The 26,788-nt window shown below is 38.2% G+C and overlaps 1 long non-coding RNA gene across 1 annotated transcript in view; it reads left to right on the top strand.

Annotated features, from left to right (window-relative positions):
- LOC139622638 (uncharacterized) overlaps window positions 1-26,788 on the top strand; it is an 86,161-nt gene that overhangs the window by 52,128 nt on the left and 7,245 nt on the right. The window contains exon 3 of the long non-coding RNA XR_011691357.1: window positions 17,930-18,043. This is a non-coding gene — a long non-coding RNA (uncharacterized lncRNA). The remainder of the gene's footprint in view (window positions 1-17,929; window positions 18,044-26,788) is intronic.

Raw genomic sequence — 26,788 nt, 5'->3', positions numbered from 1 at the left:
TCAGATCACCGTACACACGTTTCCAGCAAGAACTGATTTTCAGGATCATTTGTCCCCAGAAAGTCTCGTAGTCCAGCATGCAGAAGAAATAATGTGTATATGTTCAGGGAGGGGTAGTTATCTTGAGTCAAATTCAGTTAGTGTGGAGGTGTTTGTGCCTGGTTGTAACTGGCTGACTCCCCACCACTTGGTGGTGTCGTTTTCACATCTCACTTCAAAATGGAGACGCCTGTTTTTAGGCCACAGCTCTCCTACGGACTTTTGTTCTGTCTCTAAAGCCTCCCACATCTCTCTGCTGTGTCTGAGCTGTTATTTGCAGCAACTCTACATGCACCACAATTAAACCAACATCTCTCTCTGTCTTACTTTTCTCTCCTTTTTTTTTTTTTTTGGAGGGGGGCCCTCTTTCATCCTTTTTTCTTTCACTTTTCTCTTGTTGTTTCTGCTTCAAAACATACAGAAACACACAAAAGACAGAAAAGTAGATTCTTCTATTCCTCTACTTGCAGCGAAACTGAATCAAAAAGAGAACTACTTTGATCGATGAGGCATTAAAGGTGACATGATTCAGCCTGAACCCACGTTTTAGAAACTAATGCTTCATAGTGAAATTTTAACTATGACTAGTGAATATAACACAGAATGTATGACAAACCTTTTGAACTACATACATCAAAAGCCTCCCTTGTTTTAAGTGTTTTAAAAATTCAACTACACCCACCTCTTTAACTTTCTTTTCTTCTTTTATTTTCTGTATGTCTTTTTACCTTAAAATATCAGTAACACAAAAATGGAGCAAAGACAATTTGACCACATATTTTCAAAATTAATCTAAATTAGATTAAAGACTGTTTTTAGGTCTGTTTTTATTTATTTAAATGCATAAATTAATAGGTTTCCAAATGCTTTTGTCTGTGGAAAATCTTTATTTTGCTCTTGATTTTGTGAAAAATCTTCATTTTGTTCTTAATTCCTTCCTTCTGTCTTATCTGTGCCTTTCTTGCCCTTTACCCTTTCATTTTCTTCCTTCTTTCAACTTCAAAATATCAGCGGCAGAGAAAGAGGAAAAGCAGATTTTCAGCTCTCCTACCCACCGCTGTCTCATCCTCTCAGCTTCCTTTTCACTTTTTGAAATGCACACCGCGCCTGATCGCATCAAAGCCCAGCCTCGACGTCCTCTCCTTCGCTCTCTGACTAATTTTGATAGTAAAGACGCAGAGTAAAGCTGATCTGTCTCCCCTTTATATTTTTAGGCGGCAGAGTCATGCTGGATTATGTCATGTTTTTCAGGTGTGCTTTGTAAAATAGGTCGGTGGGGACGGGCGTCTCCAGCGACAGCTGTTTACATCCCACAGAGACAAACCCAGTTTCTGCTGCATGGGGAAAAATTGTCCACCTCATTTCTGATTTGACTTTGTGTCTACTGTTTTTGTCGGATGCTAGAAAATTGTAGTCGGGGGCTGGCTGCTGTGTAGTCACAGGCCCCTGAATGTTCTCTGGAGGGTCTAAATGTGACAAACAGAGCTGAACACTCGATGTTGGTGTAGCAGAGAATGCTAAGTAATTATTTAAACATGGACTTGTGCAAAAAATGTGGTTTGTTTGCTTCAGGTTCGTGTTTTTTAATAAATAAAACTGCCAGTAATAGTGAAACTCTGAATCAGAATGAGAATTACTTTGATCGATGATCCTTTAAAGGTGACATATAAACTCTTGAGCAGTGGGTGGAGTGGTGTCAAATGTTGGCAAACGGTTATTTTCTTTTTCAAGTACAATCTATATTTAATAGTTTAATGATTCAGTGTGATATTTTATCTACCACTTAGTGACAAAGGGCTTAATGTGAGGAAACATTTTTCATACCTTGAAGAATATTTTTGGCACTATGCAATTCCACAGTGACATTTAAATTACACTTTGTGAATGTAATGTTAGTCTTGATTTAAAATTAATCTGATTCACCTAAATTAAACAATGTAAATTGTACAATATGAGCTTTGCCACAGTTTTTAATTTGAACTATAAAATGATTTATCATATTTAGAGAGAAGCTGATACTGAAACTATAACATGACATTTATTTGTGGTAAATTTGTTTTCAATTATTGTGTGAGGTTCAAACTGTGCTATAACCTATAGACATATAACTGTGTGCTGTGACTGTATTTTGTGTTAATTGGTGTCAGGCTTGTTTTCTTCTTATAAATAAATCCATAAGTCATACTGAAACTATGATGCTTTGGAGTGATAATATTACCAGAGCACCAGGGGAAATTTGCCTTGTGAAATGTTCTGACAACCCACTCAGTTTCGACTGGAAAAAAAAAATCTTTTAACCTTTTCAGCAACAACAAATGCATGTTTAAAAAAAAAAAAAAAAAAAAAAAAAACGAAGAAGAGAAAAAAAAGAGATGAAATGAGCGTGGCTGAATATTGTCAGGGTGCTGTGTCTCTTCACTGCTGTCAACCACTGCTCAAAGTAAAAAATCCTGCTGTTGATCATTTTGTAGGATTGCCAGTCATCTAAGCACGCAGTTTGACTCACCTCTTTTCTCGTCACTTTTTTATTTGAGCGTTTGCATATTTTTAAATGTTCTATTTCACATCTGCTATCATACGTGTCTGTTTGATCATTTCTCTCTGGTTAGTGACTGAGACAAGCAGTTTCAAAATGAGACTCGTGATATTTCACAGCACCTTACAGTGAGTACAATGTTGACAATATTTATTTTTGCTGACCCTGCTGGGATTACACCTTAATTTATGATTCTGAGTGTTTCTGAAAGTTAGGCTCTCTAATTACTGATTTGACTGTTGTTTTATTGACTGTATTTGCTTCTGCTAATGAGCTTAATGCAGTGTAACATTTTTATCATTATCATAAAATTCAGTTTAGGAAATTTTACAATGAACTAATGAGCTTTATAAATATTTACACTTATTTTTCTTTTTTTATGTTTTTTTTTTATTACCCAGTTGATTGGTTAGACTAAATGTGTCCTTCACTATTGTTTCTTCAATGTTGTTGTTTAGGAAAATTACACACAGTATAATTCACAGTAGATACTGTGTTTTATATTTGACTCTGCCACTGAGACATCAGTTATTACTGTTGCCCCTAATTATTACTCTAATGACTCATAATGGAGCTGTCTGAAAATGCTTGTAAGCAATGTTTAGTTTGAGATATTAAATGTCAGACATTATATATTCATTTTCCCTGATCTAAAATGAGATAATAAGTAAATATAAACATGTTTATGGTTTCAGTTAGGCAGTGTTGCGTGCTCTGAGTCCGTGGGTGGCATCACATTGTTGCCATCAGCGACTGTTTGACTAATCACCTCACTAACTTGTTCCGTGTGTGCATGAGTGTGTGTCTGTATTTATACAGCTAACCTTCATGTACTGGTGGTGTGTGTATGAATGAACAGTAAATGAGAACTGATCTGTGTGCACAGTGTGTCCCAGTCTGCTCATGTATGCACTTGCAGTGTACATTAGTGCACACGTGCAGACAGTACATAGGTCTGTATGTTGTGTTTTTGTGGTTGTCTATTCCTGGCTGCTTTAGGGGTTCTGCTACAGGTTGTGTGTGTGTGTGTGTGTGTGTGTGTGTGTGTGTGTGTGTGTGTGTGTGTGTGTGTGTGTGTGTGTGTGTGTTTGTTTGGATTTATGTGTACAGTGTGTGCACAGCTCTGTCTGTACATGTAGTGTGTGTGTCTCTTTTTATATGTGTCACATGTCTTTGTCTGTAGGTCTCTGACAATATGCAAGCAACGTGTGTGTGTGCGTGTGTGTGCAGTAGCTGTGTGTGTGTGTGTGTGTGTGTGTGATTATTAATATAATTTTTACTATTACTGTGTGTAAATTATGTCAACTTGTGTATGTGTTTGTCAGTGTGCACATTTATTTCTGACTGTTCATGTAGTTCTGTGTATGTGTGTGTGTGTGTGTGTGCAGTATTTGTCTACGTTTATCTACACAGTATGTGTGCAGCTGTATGAACATGTTTATATTTTAGTTGGTGTGTGTTTGTAGTTTTACATGTGTCATGTGTCTTTGTCTATGTCTTTGTACAGCTACATGTGTGTGTTTACAGGATGTGTGTCTATGTGCTTATTACACACGTAGTATTGTGACTACTACTATGTGTGTGATCACATGTTTAGGTGTGTATTATTTCACACCTAAACATGTGTGTTTTATAACTGACAGTGTATGTGGTTCTTTGTGTGTGTGTGTGTGTGTGTGTGTGTGTGTGCATTTGAATTAATATGTCAATGTATATGTTTGTGTCTTTAAATGTTTATAGCTGACTGTGTGTGTGCATTTGTGGTGGTGTGTGTAGTTGTGTGAGTGTGTGTATTTCTAGAGTTGTGTGTGTTTGTGTGTATTTATAGTATATGTATATGGCTCTGTGTGTACATGTATATATTTGTGTGTGTGTGTGTGTGTGTGTACACATACTTGTGTGTGTGAGAGAGAACGTATGGCCACTGGTGTACGTGTTTGTGAATGTGTACATTTTATTTCTAATTGTGTGTGTAGGTTTGTTAGTGCGTGTACCTCTGCAGTTGTGTGCAGTATGTGTTTGTATTCATCTACACAGTGTGTGTAGTGTACAGCTCTGTTTGTACATGTCTTTCCATATATTGTACATGTGTGCACATGCAGTTATTAATAGTACTACTTAGTATACAGTACTACTGTGAGTGAACATATGTCTACTTGTATTTGTCTTTGTAAATGTGTACAGTTTCATGAGTGTGTGTACGATTCTATGTGTGCATGTACATATTTTTGTGTGTGAGTTATTGTGCACAATTTGTCTTTGTCAATATGTGGGCTGTGTGTGTGTGTGTGTGTGTGTGTGTGAATATGTGTATGCATGTTTCATTTATTATTATTCATGTCATTATTATTACTGTGTGCGTGCACATAGGCTGATGTCTGTGTTCACGTCTGCATGTGGTTCCATGAGTGTGCGTCCTTGTTTATTTGTAGATGCAGTTGTGTGACAGGTACAAATAAGTGGAAAAACAAATGCGCTGAAGCCAGTGGGTTAAAAACCGATCCAGTTTCACTGCTGGGTTACCTCTGTTTTGACCCACTGTTAGTGTTTTTACACTACCGACGGGTTATTTACCCAAACTAAATACCAGTTTGCAACCATATCAGATGCAGACTCTTCCATACAGGACGTGCAGGGTCTCTGTTTTGATGAGTATGAAAATGAAGTGAATCACGTGTCACTGTTTTCACAATCACCAGATCTCATCCTCTATGAGATTGCGGACTGATGTTTTTTAAGCGGCGCTCTTCACCATCCTCAACAAAACACCACTGGAGGGGAAATCTTAAAAGACGAGGGCCAATGATCAATCCTGCAGTAGGTTTTCAGAGAAATGGAGACTCTATGCCAAGCAGCAGTGAAGCTGCTCTGGAGGCCTGTGGTGGCCTCACACTAGTTTCTCTATCAACTTATCTCCCATCTGTACATACGTGTATTTCCATGTACAGCTGTGTGTGCAGTAGGATGTCAGTATATGCTATGTGCGTATATGTACTATAGTTTGTGTGTGTGTGTGTGTGTTTGTGTGTGTGTGTGTGTGTGTGTACAGCTTTATTATTTATTTATTTGCAGGCACGTGTGAAAACAGCTTGTTCCCTCTTCTTGCTGCTCATCATCTGTCCCGGCTGACATTTACACATTCAAATCAGAGACTGTTTATCATTGTTGGAGGCACATGACAAGATTTCATGCTTTGTTTAAGATAACCACGACTTTACTGCAGCACGTACAGACACCGTCTCATTCTGCAAGACTCACTCAGCACAGATGTGATGCTCTGTTGACGTCAAGAAAAAATCCTCACATCTCCCAGAAGTAAACTTTTCAGGAACTAAGACACATGGCCTTATTTTTAGCTTTACCGCCATGTTGTTGACTTTTTATTATCAATGCTCTGTGAAAAGTTACCTCATATTACTGTAAGTTGATCGTTTCCTTCTGTTTACATATTTTATGTTTATTATATGTTTATTTGTTTGCTCACAAACCTTTATGTAACATTAGAGATTTCATTATTGTGGTGTAACAGCAAGCTACATGATCACTTGTTGTCACCTTTCATAAACATGCAGTTTGTGGCAAAGGGAGGGGCTAGTTTTGTTGGGTTTTAATTAATAAGGTCAGAAAAAGGCGTTTTTATTTTTACACATCCAGCAGCGAAGTGGAGGAAGTCATGTAAACAGCACACGAGAGTTGAAGAACCTTTTGGGTTAAACTCGGATGTTTTTCATGCGTATTCTTTTGTATATTTCACATTTGTTTTTCAGAGGAAATAGTCTGAGACTCACCCTGTCTAAAAACCTTGAGTTATGTAAATCTGACTTCAATATTCTCTCCATTTTTACAGACTGCAGCTGCAGAAATGATCTTCCTTTGATTCATACATTAGCTTACGGGCTGTGCTTGATGGAAGCTGGAACTATGACATTTTCTTTGACTGAAGTAATCACTTGTTTACTGTTTTCCTTGAAGCTACATAAGAGAGATTGAGATTTTTTTTACATTTTTTATTTTGTGGCATACAAAATTTGTGGAAAGCAAAGTTAGCAATAGAAAGATGAGAGAAAATCAAGACGTGCACTGTCAGCAGTGAGCTGACTGTACTTATATTGTATATGGAAGCTTTTATATCCACTGTATAATGCAACTGCTGATAATGTTCGGTTCACCAGTGGTGCAGAACCGGACAGAAATGAGCTGACCTTGAAAACACTTCATTCTTTCATAACAATGTTTTTTTTTTTTTTTTTATAATTTAATCACGTAGTTGTATTTACGCCCCACTTCTCTCCATCTCAGAGCGTCAACACTTCACATCCTGAGGAAAACACTGCGACGGAGATTTGTGTTGATACATCAAACACTCTCTGATGTCCACTAGTCTATTGCCACTTATGTACCTTTTGATTTCACGTAAGAGGACCAATTTATAAATTCATCAACAAGACTTTTAGTTCGACAGAGTGCTCACTGTAAATATGAAATGGCAAAAGTGAAAGTTATTTAATGCACATACAGCGTTACCTGTCGGTGCTTGTAAGCCTTTTGCTGTGTCCTCTCAGTGGGTGTGTCTCTAGATAAGTTCAGACTGTTGACACAGAAATTCAAATGACACACATGCAGATATTTATCACGTTTTCTTGTCTGGATTTCAGCTCCTGTTTACGACATTACGATCAGAGGCTGTTCTGAATGGCACAATAAGAGCATTTCAGTCTTACGGTTCATCTTCATAGTGAGGTATTTTAGGTGACATAAGATGAATTACGGCAGCATGTTGCTCTGCTTGGATGTTGAATCATTGTTTTGAAAATGTACCACAGTACCATTATCACCTCATGGCTTTGTTTGGGTTTGGTTCAGTCTGGTGCAGCATCGTGGTGTCTACATTTCAAAAATTTTTTTAGAGTGGGTGTGAATGTGTGTAAGTAAACATATTTAAGCATTACCATATCCTGCCTGATATATGGTACCTGTTGTTGGGTAAAAACCACATGAGCATACACACATATTGTCAGTAGTGTTTTTTTTTTTGTTTGTTTTTTTACTTAAGCTGCAAAATCACCATATGAGATCTGACTCCTGCATCCTTGAAGCGCTTCAAAATAAAATGAATAATGAATAATTTTCTTTTTTTTTGCCAATGCATAAAACCTAAACCTAATCAGGAACCTAATATTAATGTGTAGGACATAATAGTGTGTACTTTTTCTTAAATAATGTAATTTTCAGGCTCCTGGGAATAAATCACTGGTCTTCGGTCGACTTTATCCTCTAGTATGAAGACTACAATTCATTTTCTGTCGCTTTTTTAAAAATACCGTTACTGTAAATGTTATTATTCAAGATTCATTTTCCTTCCTTTTCAGAAGATTTTTACCCCGGCATGTTTCCTGAGTGAACTCAAACACACTGGGGTGAAAATATAGTATAGTATTGTATAGTATACATACTATATATTCCTAGTATTGCAGGATTTTTGAATACTTCCACAGCTGGTCACCTGTTAGCACATAAGTTGTACTATATTCACAACCTAATGTGTAATATTGTATTGTCCTCAATTTATTTGGAATAGTAAGAATCAGTGTAGGCTTATTTGGTTCAAATCAAAATGCAATCATCCACTTGTTTAGAACATTTACATTTTACATAACTGTTATATTTTCTTATATTTAAAATCTCTGGGGACAAATAGCTCAACAGCATTTTACTATCTATTACCAACTTTTAACCATTATAAATTATTAACCCGTTCATTCTACCAGTATTTACAGAACACTTTACTCTTTACTCTTGTAAAGTGGCATGGATGACAGGCCTTGAAGTTTACAATCTTTGTAATCTAGTCACCATAGCAACCTTGAGAGCACTTTAGGGCTATTAGGCATTTTTTTACTAGAGTCATATAGGTATAGGTAAATATGTTGCTTAATCCAGGGTGATATTTGGTAAAATTCCCATCATTATTGACAGTTATGATTAAATACATTCATTCCTGATGTACAGTATTTCGACCCTGTTAGGAAATGTACATTATAAAGTAATTTAATTTGAAAAAACAAAAGTACTGGTCCTTTCTTTTCATTAGTTTTTTCTATTTTCTCCTTTACATGACAGTGTGGAGCTGATACTGAGGTAACTATCTGCTGACAAACAGCTGATGTGTACTTTACACATATCATATGGACAAGGTAGCATCACAGCTGCTGTTATCTCCGTCTCTGTAGCTCTAAACCAGACCTGGTTTAAACTGCTGACCCCTCAGAAGGCTAAAGTCAAAATTATGATTTTTTTTTCAATTGTTGTAGTCTGTTTGAATATCTGTTAAATTGGTTTTCAACACGGGCAGGAAGGGAACAGAAATGAAAACCAGCATGTACCATAATCTCACAATAATCTCACTATAGTTTCACTATAATCTCACACTAACAACCTCATTTTAAATATGCATTTCATAATGTTTGATGGATCTTGCACTGCTGCATGTATAAATACATAAATAGTGCATTCTATAAATAGTGTTGTCAGTGTTCTGGGAAGGACTGTCTACCAGTGAGGTATTTTATTTCCATCTGCATTTTGACTTTCTCTGTTTTACACAGACAGATGTTCTTTCGTGGCTGATCACATGTGTGAATTTTGAGCATGTAAAGTGCATCAGCTGATTCTTGTCAAGAAATTTACACTTCACTAAGCTTATTCTTAGGAATGATTTGGCTGGATGATTGTTTTGTTTTTGGAATTTGTTTATGTCTTATTGGAAATATACACACTATATACTGTATACTGTATGAAGATTTGTTGTTGTCACTTATATGAAATGCCTAATGAAGGTCGATGCATTTTAATGTAGCTTTTCAATTAATGCACCATAGCGCAGGAGGAGTTTTGCTACTTGCCTCATCACTTATTCTCCTATGCACATGTCTGTATGCAGGTGTGCAAAGATCATTTATCTTGTATGAATGAGTACAAACCAAAGTCTTACTGCTAGCTTTTTTCTGCAAATGAGTTTTTGAGTTTTATAGGCAGGGCAGGCTAGCACTAGCTTGTTACAGTACGAAATTGTGGTTGTTTTCTGGTTATTTTTCTTTATTTAAGCCAGGCTAAGACTACATGTTTTTTTTTGGCCCGCTTTAACCTTGATTCTAATCCTGGACCTTGGCCGGTACTAGATTCGAGCCCAGATTATCTGGCAAGAGGTTCACAGATTCAGTCTTAAACCTCCACAACCGCCCTGATAGTATCACACATACGAGAATGATTACATCCATCCCAGAGCAGCTGTCAGTGTTGCCAAAACTATGGTGAGCCTTTTTCTCACTGGAAAGTTTCACGTTTCACGTTACAGCGAGTTGTTGCACCACAGTCTCCAGGTACTTTATATCTACTTCTCTATCAGATCACGCGAGCTGATGCATTGCTCCCGCTGGCAAAACCATCTTAATAATGTCCTGTAGTGTGTGATGAAAGATTATTTTTAAATCTTGTAGTGGGTACATGTTTGAGATTAGATGCGTGACAAAACCTGATTTCAAAATCTACTAGGATTTTAAAACTCCTGTAGTCTGAGCCCAGCGTTACTGATTCAAGGGGAGGGGCATCAGATTAAAGACAGGAATCACTAATCATTTGGTCATTAGGAGAACTACACAGTTGTACAATGTCCCATGTGGCTCTGGGGGAGCTTCGGCAAATAACCCCAAAGATAGAAACCACAAACTTAACAGAAAGCCTGTTTTATAAATCAAGGACATGTGGAATACGTGGACGTTTGGCAGACAGGAATTGTCAAAACACTATTGAGTTTCAGTGTGGGAAATGTGGGATGTTATTTAGGTTGACCACACTATAGCGACTAAAAGTAATGTATCTTAGCTTTTGTTTTACTGGTCTCACAAGTCCCTGAATCTTGTAAATCTCGAGTACCTCTTAAATTTAAATATCTGGATGTATTATCATGTGAGATCCTGGAAACCAGTGCCACAAAATTTAACCTAAATTTAGCCTTCAAAAGAATGACAGCATCGATCATTTCAAGCAGGGCCCCAAAAACACCACGTTTACATTCAAGTGACAACGCCCTCCAGTGGCTGTAACAACACACACACCCACAACAAAAAAGCCGTGCTCGAAGCAGCGCGGGAGGGGGGGGGGGGCTGTTTGTGGGGACGTGTTATTTCATGCACCAGTGAGACAATAAAATACAGTGGAACGACAGAAAGTCCTTATTCAGCAACTGTTTCTATCTTTCGTTGCCACCATCTTGAGGTAGACAGCAGAAATACAAAGAATCCACCAGAAATGCACGCTGACATGTACGTGGTCATTCGATGCAGCGCCTTTATGGAGCAATGTTGTTGTTGTTTGGATGACTTTTGTCTTAGTTCATTTCTGTTTATGTTACTGTGTAGGAGTCTAATAATGTTCGCAGCATCTACACGGGCGTGGAGGAGTTAAGGTGTAAATGAAAATATTGGCAGTATATAGATAAAAGGCTTTGCTCTGACTTTTATGTGATTTTGTTTTCAACAATGTGCAGTTTTCCAGGAATATTAGTCACATCTTTTGCTTTGTCACAGAGGCCCATCTTTGCATACTGTTGTCTCCATGCAATACTTTTGTTCTAGGAATCACACTGCTACTGTACATTGCCAGTGACCTGTATAGGAATGTAAATATGCTACAGGAGGCCATGTACTGAGAATTGAAACGTATTGACTCTGGATTTTCCCTGTGCTCCGCTGAGCACAGCAACTCACAGATATTAAACCTCTCACTTCCTTTTTGAAGCCGCTTTGTTTACCAGCCAACATGCTATTTTTACTGGAGGCTTCTGCTCGCTCACAGCTTCAGTTTACTGTCGAAAAGGATGTCTTCTTGGGAACAAAACACATCTGTGTTACTTTTCAGTGCAGCATTTGATTTTATTATGTAGTGGTAGGTGCCTCTTACACCTATAGGTGCCTCTAGTTGTCTATGACTGCTAGTTTTAACCTGAACTTTCCCAAATGCAATAGTCTTTTTTTCCCCTCAAATATTATAAAACCAGGCAAAACTACAAATAACTGTGCCTAGAGTTATATAGTGAAGTCCACTGTAGAAATTGTCTGTCACGTTGCCGTCATGGAAAATTAGTCATGTTTGTAATGTGAAAAGCTGAAAATCCCACAGGAATGATGAGGACAGAGGTCAACTGATAATAAAAATGCTGTGCTCTGTAATTTTCTTTTCTTCTGCCACTAACATCTCACTTCATGCATGAAAACTGCAGGCTGTAATACCATAAACATCAAGTTATGACATTTTGTAAATCAAGAGGTGATGATTTGTAAGATTTTGTATTTAACCAGTCCCTGTTTGTGCTACATATAGAATTAATAATGTCAAATTAGTTTGGCAACACAAGGTGGACACATGACATGACATCACTCAGACAAACCAGAAACATACAGCCCAGTGCATTTGATGAAATACTATATTGTGATTATGTCTTCAGTACATTTATTTGAGAGATAACTCCTGTGCAGATTAAGACAGTAATACAAAACGCATGAACATCTAATGAAACATGATATAGTATTGTATTATAATGATCCCCTAAAGTTGTGTAAAGTTGGTGTGCCTACAGACAACTCACCAGCTACACAAACCTGGACTAAGAGACTACAGCTATGCTCGTGGCTCTGTGAGGCTGAATAGATGCTGCAGTGCTTTGAGCAAAAAGCTAGTGTCAGCATCCTAACAATTGCTAAATACAAAGTACAGCTGAAGCTGATGGGAATGGTTTAGGCTTAGCAGACATTTACACATGGACCAAAGTGTTGGACAAATTAAACATTTTGACCTGATGATGGCACTAGGTGAAAGGGTTAGGGATCACTTAAGTTATAACAATTAACCCTAAACCCTCAGGGAAGCTGTCTAAAGCTCACTAATAAATGTCATATCTTATTTGTTTATTCTGTACAAAAACCAAAGTGTAAAAACCAAACAAGGTGAGGTGCTAGCTAATTACCCCTGCTTCCACTCTTTATGCTAAGCTAAGCTTATCACCACCTGGCCTTAGCTTCATGTACAGTATAGCTCCTGAAAACTACAGGAGAAGAGATTTACTGAGGGCACATAGTTGAACCTTTAACTTATTTAATGTATCTGTTTTTAATGTATGTATCCCTGTTGCTATGCATGCTATGTGCTACTCGTTTCACTGTTGCTATGAATTTTGTGTCATTTAACCTTTTGGGTGTCTAGTTTTGGCTAATGCTCTTGTTAATTTTGACACATCATACATAGACAATTATATAACAGCAGGTCTTTTTATACAACTACAGGAATGCCTGTAATTCATTATATGCCTGTGATGTATGAAGCCTGAGACGCTTTTATGCTCGATTTGTGTTGCAACTTTGTCAGAGAGGTTGACTCAGCTGTACGGTCGGTTGTGAGGCCACAGTTTGCGTTACTGTTGTACTGAACTGCAACTTATAAAAGTTTTTCTGTGGACAAAAGGTGGGGTGGACAAAATAAGTGGACAGTATAATAGAATCCAGTTTAACAATACTGCTCACTGCTTCATTACTCAAGTGAAATGATAGCTGCCATAACAATAAATACATTGATGCAGCTCTATGCTTCCATGTGCTGTGAGTCATATTAAACAGACTTTCCCCTCTTGACAAACTCAGCGTTTATGAGCAAAAACAAGTTTTACAAGATGGAAGTTACTTTCACGTTCCAAAATTTCTGTTTGTGATGGTCTGTGAAAAGATTTTGATGAAGTTGTTGCTCTGCAGATTGTGATCACAAGAGAGCCTCATGTAGTTTCCAAATGAACACAGAGATCAGGTTCATTTACAATCTACGTTTACAATCAAACCTCAGGATAATGGGTTTACAGTGCCAAAATTTACTGATTGGTCCTATCCAAACCAGGAATCTGTGACAGGAGAAGCCATGTTGGTCAGACAAAACAAGACACTTCAAGATATCACCTTGTGGTTTTGGAAAGACTTTCCGACATTTTTCACTATTTTCTGACATGTTATAGATTAAAAGTTGAATTGATTTTAACCTTCACTATTTGATGCTGAAAAAAGTAATCATAGACCATAACATGCTACTAAGTAATGCGTTACTGCCCAATACTGAATATAACACAGTGTAATATAAAGACTTGAGTTTTGAACCCGAAAAACATCAGTTTACAATAATATAAAACAGAGAAAAGCAGCAGATCTGCACATTTGAACTTTTTTTTGTCAATTGATTAATTGGCTAAGCATTTCATCTCTGTAACAATTACTAAACCTGGTAATGCTTGTTTGCTGTTTGAAGATGAGTTTGGTGAGGAGATGTTTTATTGCTTGGTGCAGGAGTTACAAGTGTGGAGCAGCTAATCTTAATCCAAAGAGACAATAATAGTTACTGGGAGTTGCCGTATTTACATGTTGGTGGTGGTGCTGGTGTGTTAACCACTGGTAAGCCGACATTTATGAATCGCTGGGTTTTGTCATTCTTTTGTCCACAAAATATAAAACCTTCATGGTTTAAAAATCCATAGTACAAAGAGTAAAAATTGGCCTCATCTGCACTCCCAGGTGCCCTGCCAAAGGTTCTATAGACATCTCTTTTATAATGGTGGTCGATGCAGTACCATAAGTGACCACTGGGCAGATTGGCAGCAACACTCACTGACGGCACCATACCCAGCTCTCTTAATATATCCATGGTATGAGCCCTGCACCTTCACTGTGAGGACCTCCGAAAAGATGGATAGCTTCGTACGCTGGCTTGTTTTCTATTTCGATGAAATACAGACAATGCAACCTGTGGTGTGAGGCTTTGGAGTAACAAAAGTAAAGTAATGCTAATTACTTTCTCTGTGTAGTAATTAGTAAAGTAAATCAATTACTTTTACAGTGACTGATTACATTTTTCAAGTAACTTGTCCAGCACTGCTTGTATTGTATATTTTTATGTCTCCATGCTGTGATCAGAGGTGTTATATTTTTGACTTGGTCCTGGTCTGGTGGCCGTGATATCCCAGAAACACCTTGAGGGAATTTCTTCAAATTTGGTACAAACGTTCAGTTGGACTCAGGGATAAACTGATTAGAATTAGGTGGTCAAAGGTCAAGGTCATAACTGAAGAATTCATATGCTGATTAAGACAAACTTTCACACAAATACCTAACAGGATAAAAAAATTGTGAAGTGAAAAGTCAAAAGGTAAAAGTCAACTTCAATGAGACATAAACACGAAAGACATTATTCTACGCCATAACTCAGGAACAGAAGTGAGGCGGTTATTCTAATTTTGTGTTATAGTATGTAACCCTGCCCTGATGCCCTGAAGACTTCATCACACAAACATCACATAAATGTATTTGCATTTGTGCTGTTTGTTTTAGCATGTTAAATTGTTAAATGTCACTAGATGTGTTCTGTCCTACATGAAGAAATAGTTGTCAAATTACTTACGTACTTACTTACTAATATTGGTTGTGGTACAGTGATAACAACAGTAGTCATAATATCAGTGCTATAGTAGTAATTATGTTTGATTGTTACCAGTACTTTTCATGAAGTTATAATAACAACATGAACAGGAGTTGTAGCAACATAAGTAGTAATAATAAGAGGAAACTTTTTCACTTTCACACAGCAGTTAGAGCTATTTGTCATAAGAGATAGAGATCAAACTGCTTAAGATAACAACTTAAAACCACTGTGAAGAGAAGCCAAACGCAAATCAATAAAAGAGACGTTTCATTATGTTTTTTAAATGAGCTTTTAAAACAAAAGTTATTCATATCATTCAAAGAAACTGAGTAGTAGTAGTTGTAACAGTAACTGGTACAATAAACTTATCTATGATACAGTGTGACGTGTTGGAAACAGTAAGAAATAACAAGAAATAGGAAAAATCAATCATCCATCAGTTCCACTGAGACTGACATTTCAGCATTTACTGTACTCGATTCTAAACTGTCTCTGTTTTGGATGCATTTGTCAGGTGACAAGGTGTTGTGCAGCTTAGTGTGAACGATAGTTTGCTTGATTTTCTCTGTTACCGAGATCATGAGTCAGACTTTATATGAGCTGTGACTAAAACATTGTATTTGTTCTCAGTACTGGCAGCATTTCAGATAAGCACTTTGTGTGGATAGGGCTGCTGGAAAGTTTAGGTGAGGTTACTCACTAGAACAACCATGATGTACAGTGTGTGCAGTGACCCCCAGGCAGAGCTGTTTTTTCTTTACCTGACTGACTGTTCACAACAGCGTGAGAAGAAGTGTGGGAAGAAAAAACAAAGAGAGAGACGAAGCATGAGACAGGAAAGAAGAAGAAAACTTGAAATTCAAGCCTTGTTTAATCCCTATGTTCCCTAACTTAATTTTTTAGGTACAACAGATATAAACTGTGCAGAGAATTTAACAGAAATGGAGACAGTGGGTAATATACATTGTATATTTATTAATTATTTACAGTATATTCTGCTAATGTCATGTAGAAATGACAGTAAACAAAAAAGTGAAAGGATAAAAGGATATAAATGAAACAAAAATGAATTTGAATATATATTAATTGAAACTGAGAGATAAGAAGTGAAGGCAGATTAAAAGCTGACCACCCACAGCAGATCTTCTTTCACCTTCTCTCTCTGTTTGCCACACACATACACACAAACACAGACACACACGGATGCATAAACAGGCTTCAGGTTTAGTCAAAACGCTGCCCACACAGAGGCTTCTTTGCATCTGCCTGCTGTGTGGGACGGCTTTTCAGACATTGCCTCATGTGTCAAACAATACATTCACACATGTGGACGGTGAGTGAGCTTTATCACAAGACTTTCACGCACAGACTAAAAACAAATGTTCCCATGACCCTGAAACGTGTAGAAAAGTTATAAGGGGTTGAACTTTGTTTTCCTGGACTGCGAGTTGCATCTCTGTGAAAATGTATATTGTTTACAAAATTTGACAAACGTCACAGCATAAAGTTTTACCTCTGCCAAGGGTGTGTTTGTTTTCGGGGCACGTTTCTCAGTCCTGGACCTTACCTGTTCAGTTTTCAAAGATGAGTCAAGCAGTGCAGATCCAGATGTATTTGTAGTATTTTGTTATAGGATTTCTTTTGGGACTTAATGCACTGTTGTAGGAAACTTGGGTATATTTAGCATGTATATTTCATTTAATTGTGAAACATGGTGTAGTCATCCAGCATCTTTCAGTGGTTAACATGTGAGAGACAACTGATTCCTTCGCTGAGGGCATCCTGGTATCTCAGAAAGAGAAAAGGCAGCGGTGCAAACAGGCTCATCAGTTTTCTGTGAGAAAATTATAATTTTTCAACTGCAGGCTCAGTTTAGCAGTGGCTCCCAGATAAATAACTGGTGCATACGCAGATGAAGAAAGCATGCAGCTATTTCCGCACGGAAACGGGTGTTTTTCAATAAGAGCGTGCTGAGTGCGTGTGTACCTCCACACAATCTTTGCACACCATTCATACAGAGACGTTTATGAGTCAGCTGAAACGAGTGTAATATCATATTGCGCCAAAGAAAATGATAACATCAAAGAGAGAATTTAGGCAACATTTTATTTGAAGCCTTAATTTTGGTCAGAAACTACAAGTCACAACAGAGTTTCAACAGTGATAAATACAATGTTTTAAAAACGTGTTAATGTCCTCATTTCTTTTCTTTTCTCAAATCATGCAGTAATTCAGCTGAGAGTATACAGGTGTGCACTGGCTGTGTGAAACGGCCCAGTGGACGCTTCAGCGTTGTTGTAAAGCACATGCTGAGACAAAGGACAGAACACACCTGGTTTATGTCGAGATTAAACAGCCGTGTCGTCAACGGTTTATGAATAACTGTAGGTGTAGGTGGTTTGTTCACTTGCAAACAGAGGTTTACACACACTTACGCAAGGATTTATGAAATGAGTACAAACACTGTGCATACATTATGCTTTTGTGTATGCAGGCTCTCAGCATTGAACCTTCAGTTTGTACTTACTGTTCATCAGTCAGAGCACTGATACTTTCATTAATCAGAGACTGACTTACACCCGCGGCATTTAAGTGCCAGTGAGGATAGAAACCAGCAGCGCTCAGACTCCTGACTTGGAAAAATAATTAATTCAGTTTCTTTCCAGTTTCCAGGCAGACAGTTGCACTTGTACTGACATTCCCAGTTGCCTTTGACCTAGCACTAATATACAGTATGACTGAGGATCTCCACAGACAATTTATCTGCTTGTGTTGATCAATGTGTTTTTTGGACTCAATTCTTGGCAAAATGACTTTTTTTAAATGGGGAAATTTTTTCTTTTGCAGGGCTGAGGCACAAGATTGAGAAACAGTTTCCACCACAGGACTATCAGCTTGGTTTCCACCACATTCACCTATCCTGACAAGCTTTGGGGAAACCACCTCAGCGCAGCTCGTCTGGTAGGAGTCTATGCATTTGTCAACTACTGTACTCTTTGGCAGTCTGCTCAGCGCCATGTTTATAATGTGAAACATGATCATTTGACATAAAGACAAAATATTCCTGTTTTGAGTAGCAGCTGTGAGTTGCTTATGAGTTGATATTAGTGATAGAGCTGAAGACGTATGTAAAAGTTCCTACACACTGAAAACATGGGAAGCCCCTGCGCAGTAGATGTGGTTTACAGGTCTGCCTGATATTAGCCTATGTCTGCTGTAAAATTTGCCCAACACACACTGATGTCATTTCACCAACAGCAGCTTGCTCAAGTTCTGTTTTTGTGGTTATTCTTTGTTTTATTACAACATATTAAAGCTCAAGATAATTTTATTTGTCAATTAGGTGATACTTGATCATTGCCTTGATCTAAAAATCACACAGTCTCAGTGTGTGCAGTGTGTGTCAGTGTGCCTTTGAGCAAGACACCAAACCTTAACTAAAATGTTTCTCTCACAGTTGCCCGTGATTTTTTTTTTCTCTGGCAAAGTAAACTGCATTTAAACTAATACAACCACAGTGCTGCACTGAACAAGAGAGCGCCTGTGTGTCCCACTTGAGACCACCCAGCTGAATCACAGCACGAGCCGTTGTTCCCACCCAAGCTTTATCAACAGATCTGAGATCTGACCTGATTAACTCCGGGTCACAAATCTGCATCACAACAAACAAAAACAGTTAATTTCTTTACTGAACTGTGTGTGTAACATGACAGCTGAAATTCATGGAACAGTTTTGATTAGTTCAAGCTCAACACTTGAAACCAAATTACTTCAGATTTAATTAATGTCGCACCCAAATTTCTTCAAATTTGGTACCAACATTCACTTGGACTCAAAGATGAAATGAGGGAAAGGTCAAAGTTCAAGGTCACAGTGACCTCACATTCTTCTGAATGTGATGCATCAGCAACGCCCAGGAACAACATGATAATGTTCTGCAAAAACACTTCTGGCTATGATTCACTGCTGTGACTCGAGAATACTGTGACCATGTTTCCTGCAACTTGGCTGGTTGGTGGATGCATACAATCATGAGGCGGTACACACTACACATTTTAAATCAGCCTCTCCGCACTGCCCAATCCTGTGACTTTTACACTCACAATGTACAGGTCAAATGACTGACTGTAAGACTGGATGCCCATTGACAAGGCCAGTGACATTTACTCAGACAAGACAACGGCAAAAACGAGAGAAAGGCAGCGTTACATTGTGCCGTTGACTATGAGCCTAAAGTAAAGGAAAAAACATGGAGCTACAGGTGGCTGGAAGATGTAATTTGTGTGATCTGTTTGTTCTGCAGTGAAGCTCAGTTTTATGCCTTAGTCAAGACAGTCAGCCATAATAAAACGTGTAAAATACCACATCAGTAAAATTAGACTCATTACAGTTTATAATGAATCTTTTGGCAGCGGCTGTGTGGGGGAATCAGACAATGGAACTACTTAAACTGCAGGAAAAGCCATCAAAACTGATGTGGCACAACTTCGTCCCAATTCTAAAATGACTTCAGGGGCTTAAAATGGAGCGTAATCCGTGCAGTGTCTGCCAAGCTTTAGACTTGATTGGGTTTATCTGTTGTGAAATGGTGATATCTGGTGGGGTGGCCGCCTTGGGATCAGAATAATAGTTTGTGATCCAGACATTTTGAGATAGTTAATGTCACTAATAAATATCAGGTGATGACTGTTGGCTCAGTATCTGTGATTGTTTCCCTCTCTACTGCAGCACTAATACATCATGTGGAGTGAGTGAGTATTTATCACAGGATCAAGAAATATCTTTTTAGGCACATGTGGCCAGAAGGCAAAACAAGAAAACATTCAGTGGTTAATTTTACTTTCACTGGGAGGAAAAACACTGAGAGAAAACAATGTCGCCTTTTTCAAGTCACATGACACTCAATGTAGCACACCAGCACCTGTGAGCTATTTTTAGTTTGTGTTCCCAGATGTAGAGGCCTGTCACAATCAGTCTGGAAAATATGAAGATACAGTATGTAAAGTCAAACAAAATCATCAGGCGACTGCCTGCAAACAAACAATCCATCAACCCCCCTCCTCTCCCCTGAGCTCTCCTCTCACGGCTGCTCGTTACAGTTCAGTGTAACTCCCTCATGCTGGTCGACTGACAGCGAGTGCAACTGCAGCAGCGCAGATTAATTAGCTGAAGTGCAAATCCATCCATTCATCACAAAGTCTTCATGATCAATACTGTGGGTGTCACGGCCTCTCACTGAGCTAAGAACAGCGGCTGGCGAAGCATTTAGAGAAGCTACAGATGAGGGTGTAGTGACAGCGCAGCAAGCAAGTAAAAGTGGGACTTTTATCAAGCCTCCATATTTATAGTGTTTTGGGTGAGTGCTTCCAGATGTGCTGTGCTGTTTGTACAGTTAAGGTGAAAAAATGAACCACATGTCTCACATGAACCTCAGACTGATTCTATAATTGATCATCCCCTCAGCTGGAGATCAGTGTTGTCAGAGTAACTATAGGGAGTTCTGTGTTTAACACAGACCCGCCACAACATGTTTACACAGTTATTTCAAGTTACTCGTGTGATTGATTAGAGCGGCCTGTTTTTTTCACACAAGTCAGTTTGTTGGAACACTTGCAGGAGCAACATGTCAAATGTAAGAGGATCATTGGTACTTTTTAATTTCACATTTGTCAAACTCAGACTGTTGGCACTCGTGGTGTTTCTGGTGTTGTGTCAACAAAGCCACTGGATGTGATCAGTTGCTGCAGTCAGATGTAAAATTTCTTTGATATTTCAAGTATAATCCAGATCAGCTACAATGAGGATTTTTGGCGTGATGACGCTTTGTTACCTTTGGGCAGAGCAAGGCTAACTGCTTCCCCCTGTTTCCAGTTTTATATGCTAAGCTAAGCTAACCTGATGCTAAGCTCCAGCTACATATTTTCTGTGCAGACACAAGAGTGGCATCAGTTTTTACCTTCCCTAACTCCAATAAGCATTTTTCTGAAGATGTGTCACTATTCCTTTAAGTAACAAGACTGCATGTGGATAAGGGACGGGTTTAGACAGTAGGTTTGAAGTAGGCTTCTCTAAAACTTTCTTCCAGGAATCCTCAAAGTCAAAGTATTTTGGTGAGCGAATCTTTAATTTTATGCAAAATGCTAAGAGTGAAATATGCTCTATTTATAAAATGTCTATGAATAATAATTTGATCATTGGGGTTCATGACAGGTAGGTTTATATTATGCTAGATGAGTTTGCACTTCAGCTTGGAGTCATTTCAGGACAGGACTGCCTTCCCTGTGGCCTGGTCCGTGCTGTGTTTTTAATGCTTTAAATTGGAGAACTTGAATTGAATGCAGACCTGTGAAGCTTTTGTCTGACAGCGACACAAATTGAATTAAGAGGCTTTCCTGAGTGTGAGCGTGCGAGCCCCTGTGTGCATCTGTGTGTTCACTGAGGGGAAACAGAAAGTGCAGCGAGACTGTTTCAGTCACCCTCCATCAGTATGGACACAGCCCACCACTCGGCCCAACTTAACCCCACACACACACACACACACACACACACACACACACACACACACACACAAAACATCAGTGCAAAATCAGCAGATGTTAATATTCCATCTAAAAGTCTTGTGCAAAAAAAGCTTGTATTCCTTTACTTGTTTTGACAGCTGTGTGAGCGTGCGTGTGTGTCAGTATATAGTCACAATTTGCGGTAAATGTCCCACCTCTCTTGTTCTGGTCTCTGGCTTATCTCTGCATCCATCTCTCCAGTCAGCAAATGAGCTTCTTCTCCCGTGACATATAAAAGTTTGAATGAGAGTCCGATGGAAAGTTAATCACTCGCTCCCACTCTGTTCATGATTTGTTTTGTCCTACAGATTTTGTCCACCCCCTAATGATTTTTCTATTGTCTATCTTAACACAGTACTCATGTCCACATGTATCTGCAGCCGCTTATTAGGAATTAGTAGGACTTCTGGGTCTGCACCCACCCACTTGAACTCAATCATTCAGCCTTATGCTCCTTCTCAGGCACTGCGATCCTCCAGGGAATGTCGTCTGGCATTCCCATCCCTGCACACAAGGCAATCTCAGTCCAGCCTGTTCTCATCTGTGGTTCCCCGATAGTGGAACGAGCTACTGAATTCTATCAGAGAATCAAGAATTCAAGAATCTCGTGAAAACTCTTCCGAGGGCACCTCCTTTCCTAAAGTCTAACTTGCACTTACTATGCACTTTTGGTGCATTTCCTTATACAATCTCCTTGCACTTATTAAATAGATGTAGTACTTACATGAAGGTTTCCCACTACACTGAAGCTTTCATGTCCTTCACTTGTAAGTTGCTTTGCACAAAAGCGTCTGCCAAGGGAGTAAGTGTAAATGTAAGTGGGAGGCAGAGGAGATTATACACAGTAAAAAAAACAAACGTAAAATTCTGTGATGAGCTATAAGCGATGTTAAACCTATCAAATCATTGTGAAACACCATAAATTTCAATATCTGGAGATTTTTTTAAAGAAAATTCAGAGAAAATATGAAAAAATGGTCCCAATATTGGACAAGATGAAAACATGACTTGGGTTGCAATATGAGTGGTGCCATCTGTCACATTTGTCATCAGCACAGGTGTACATGTATATTGTACTACTGTGATTTTAGTAAGATGTATTCTGTGTGTGATTTAAAACTGTAGAAGACACAGGAAATGATAATGTCTGCTCTTCTCAGTATTCTGTGGTGAGTTGAACACTTAATGCTCATTTCCAAGCATCAAAATATTCATTGACAGGATGCATATTTAGCGTGGAAAAGAATTTCATATGTTGAAATATTCAAAAAAAAAATCTTAAAAATCGGATGGAGGTTCAACAGGAAAATTAGGAAATAAGCCAGTGACAAGGTGCCTATGCGATGACCATAAAGAGACAGAAAACAACCACAAAAATATACAAAATTTTTACCTGTCTGTGCCCAGGAGCCCATTTCTTTCAATGGACATCAGTATTGTATTAAGATAGACCTGAAAAGTATGAACCTACCCTTAAAAAAAATGTAAATGTAAATCATATAAGAAATGTTAGAAAATCCCACAAAGCTGCAGCTCTGTTGTTTCCACATACTGGGATGTAGATGTGTTTGTGCATCATTTTCATTACATTCACCGTAAAACTTGTACTGACAAAATGTAAAATATAGAGCTTTGGTTAGTGATTGAATATAACTCCAAGGTAACAACAAAGAAATTTTGCAACCTTAACAACAGTACAGAGTAAAAATTACCATAAAGAAAAAAACTGCACCCTCTTTTATCTAGAAGCTCGTCAACCAAATGAGACAAACACCACAGGCTTGACGCAAACAGCTGCTTTTCAACCGTCTGACGAACAAGAAGCTTTAAATGTTCTGTGTGGTTTCTCTGTGCTGTTGTAGGCGTTTTTTGTTTTTTTTTTGTGTTTTTTTTTCTGTTTGATCACAAAGGATCAGTTAGTCAGTTTTAAATGTTGATTTGTTTTCTGGGTGGCCCATCTGCTTTTATACTTAACATAGATTTTTGTGAAAAAATATCCAGATGTTCATCCAACATATTTTGGGAGATGAGGGTTAACTTTTTTTTACCGTCTTCAGTTATAAAGAATTATTAATAATACTGAATGTTACTAAAAAACCTTTTAACTTAATGATTTCAATCATGGGAAAAGATTCTGCACTCACACTACACTATTCTATTTCTAACTACATCCAGAAAGGAAAATTACAACTCGTATGAAGACAGGTTTAATTGCATTAGTTGTAGGTAGGTGTAACTAATAAACCGGCAGTGGAGTGTATACAGTACGTAGCTCTTCCACAGTAACATTAATATTCAGGACAGTTAGGTGAATCAGACTCTGAATTGGCAGTAGGAAGATTTATCCACTGCTCATGTCCCTCGCCTTGACCTTTGATCTCCAGCCAATACATACAGCTGGTGTTAAGTACTCACTCTTAAAGCTGCTTAACGCTGATGCAGGTTTCCACTTTATCAAAAGAGACGACAAGACAAAACATCTACTCATCCATTAAACTGGTTTCTCTCCTTTCACCAGTAATGAACAGAGTGGAGAAATCCCTGTGACGTAACCCCTGACTGTTAACCAAAACGCAATTTGTATTCACGCTTACTGGCTGCACAAAGCAACACAAGTGGTGATATTATTGCCATCTCCCCTGAAACAAGCTATTGATAGCTCAAAAGGCTGCAGGAAGTTGCCTGTTAGCATAGCATGCTAATTTGAGTAAATCTGGTACAGCAGGAGGGGCTGCACTGTGTGGACTGCAGCCATCATGTTCAAACTGTATTTATAAGTAAGATTTGTTTACACCACCCTCCCAGCTGCAGTTACGAGTTGGACGTATCAGGAATTTCTCACAAAAACAGAAGTGTCAACAAGACGGCAAAATGGCTGCCTGCCAATGCTTTCAATATTAACATGAAATCAATCAATTTAGCTTTTTACAAATACATTAATATGTGTATAACTGGTTAACAAATCACACAATACTATACAAATAACTAAATTTGGTAGTTTTCGCCCCATTCCTCCAATTCTCCTGATGTACTAAATGCAACATTAACACAGTCATCAGGATTTCTGAACAATAGTAATTGTACTGAGGCAGCAGCTTTAAAATTTTAATGTCTTTTTGAAGGGAATGCTTTTAATAGTCAACACGTCATCACTTTACTGACTCCATCTTTCCCTAAAATTCCCTTTATATTAGAGTCTACACTTACTGTATGTTCAGGGTTAGGGTGATTTCTCTTATTAAATAAATGAGGACACGTTGTTGCTGTGAAATATCTAAACATAATCAGCTCCAAGCCTTTAAAGCATCCCGTCGCTCTCTTTCCAATAAATGTACTCCACTGTTGTTAAGCAGCACAGAGAGCCCTAAATGCAGATCCACTTTATCAGGCAGGGAAGACAAAGCACCCAGTCATCTATCAGACTGGTTAATCTGGTCCTGGCCCTTCAGTAAATTATTCATCACAGTTATGCGTCTTTGTCCGGAGAGAAAAAGATCACTGTAGTGAATGGACACACCCATTTAATCTCCTTTTTTTTTTCTTCACTCTCTTGTATAAAGGCAGTTCATGCAGTTGTTTACTTTTGAGGAGAAGCTGCAGGTTGAATGTTGCTGTGGGCGTTTGAGCTTTAGATTAGTTCGAAATCAGTTGCGATATTTCATAATTTCTCTCCTCACATCCTGAGAATCTTGACTTCATGCAGACGCCCTGTTGTTGACAGTCATATCTAAAACTGACAGAAAATTTCAACAAGCCAGAGAGTGGAATTGAAACGTCTTTTCACAGCAATATCTTGAGTCTGAAACTAAGTGTTGCTCCACTTTAAAAGGGCGCACGACTAATTCATCTCTTCAGCTCTCAACAGAATGATTAAAGGTGTCACCGGAGCTGAGAAATTTCTAACCGTCTGGCCTGTGGTCGGCGTAATGGTGTGAGGGGAGAGGCTGGGTTATAAATGGAAGAGGGTAATTTGTCTTTTTTCACTTCTTACAAGGTCTTTAATCACAATGTCAACCTACTTTCAGAGGGCTAAAGATATTCATCCTCATGAGGGGAGTCGGTCAGTTAGTAGAGATTTGTCTTGATAAAGATTGTTGTGTGTGTGTGTGTGTGTGTGTGTGTGTGTGTGTGTGTGTGTGTGTGTGTGTGTGTGTGTGTGTGTGTGATTACAAAAGATAGCTCTGTTAATGGGGATTTTAATCGTGACTACCGGATAAATATGTGCGTGTAAATACGATCTTCATCTTATCAAGTAGTCTTTGTGTGTTTTTTAACTCATCATAAGTGAAAACATCTTCATGGCAAATCACTGCGCAGGAATCAGTATTATTTATTTGAAACAGATTGAAATTATCTCAGATATCATCACTCTTTTGAAAAAATAAGACTTTAAACAGTCAAAAAATTGCTTGATAAGATAGACATTTTCTCAGTGCACTTATGTATTCTACCAAATTTTGACTGAAGTTTTCTCCCTTAAAAAAAAAAAAAAGACCTATATTAACAATGCACAGATTATGACTCATAATTACCAACATGTTGTGCTGCAAACTCGCCACAGCTAATCATAAAATATTTAAAGTTCTGCAGCCTTTGCAGAGAGTGTGAATACATGCATGTGGTCACCAGTGCTTATTTGTATGTAATGTATGTAACTGATGTAAGGTTTGTGTTTATGATAAAAACAAACTCAGCACATGATGAGGGAGATGCTATGACCAGATTGACACAATAAAAAAGAAAACGTATATGTTGCCTTAGCCACAGTCAAATTGTCTCACTTTTGTAGTCACAGTCAGTGTGAATTTTCCACAATAGTCATCTGCTAAAAGCCTCAAGTGTAAATGTCTGCAAACAGCTTTCATCTTTTCCAGTGATGCACAGAGCTTTAGGGAGGAGGTCCTATTGTCTGTTGTTCAGCCAAAACTGCAAGGCACTTCTTTTTCTACCAGTGGAGCGAGGCCTCAATTGAAGTACTTGGCTTTAATCTGCTAAAACTGGGCAGACAGGGTCCATCGTGACTAACCACAGTGTGGTCAAATTGAAATGACCCTAATTATTAGTCTTTTAAGTAAATCTGACATTATAAATTATAATAATTTAAGATTTGGTCTCAGGAATTTTAATTGGCTCTGGCCTGGTTTAG

This window comes from Trachinotus anak, unplaced genomic scaffold (assembly GCF_046630095.1).
Source record: "Trachinotus anak isolate AG129_WGS33_773 ecotype Australia unplaced genomic scaffold, CSIRO_AGI_Tana_v1 ptg000007l, whole genome shotgun sequence".
NCBI lineage: Eukaryota > Metazoa > Chordata > Actinopteri > Carangiformes > Carangidae > Trachinotus > Trachinotus anak.
This window is presented reverse-complemented; position numbering and strand designations above follow the sequence as displayed.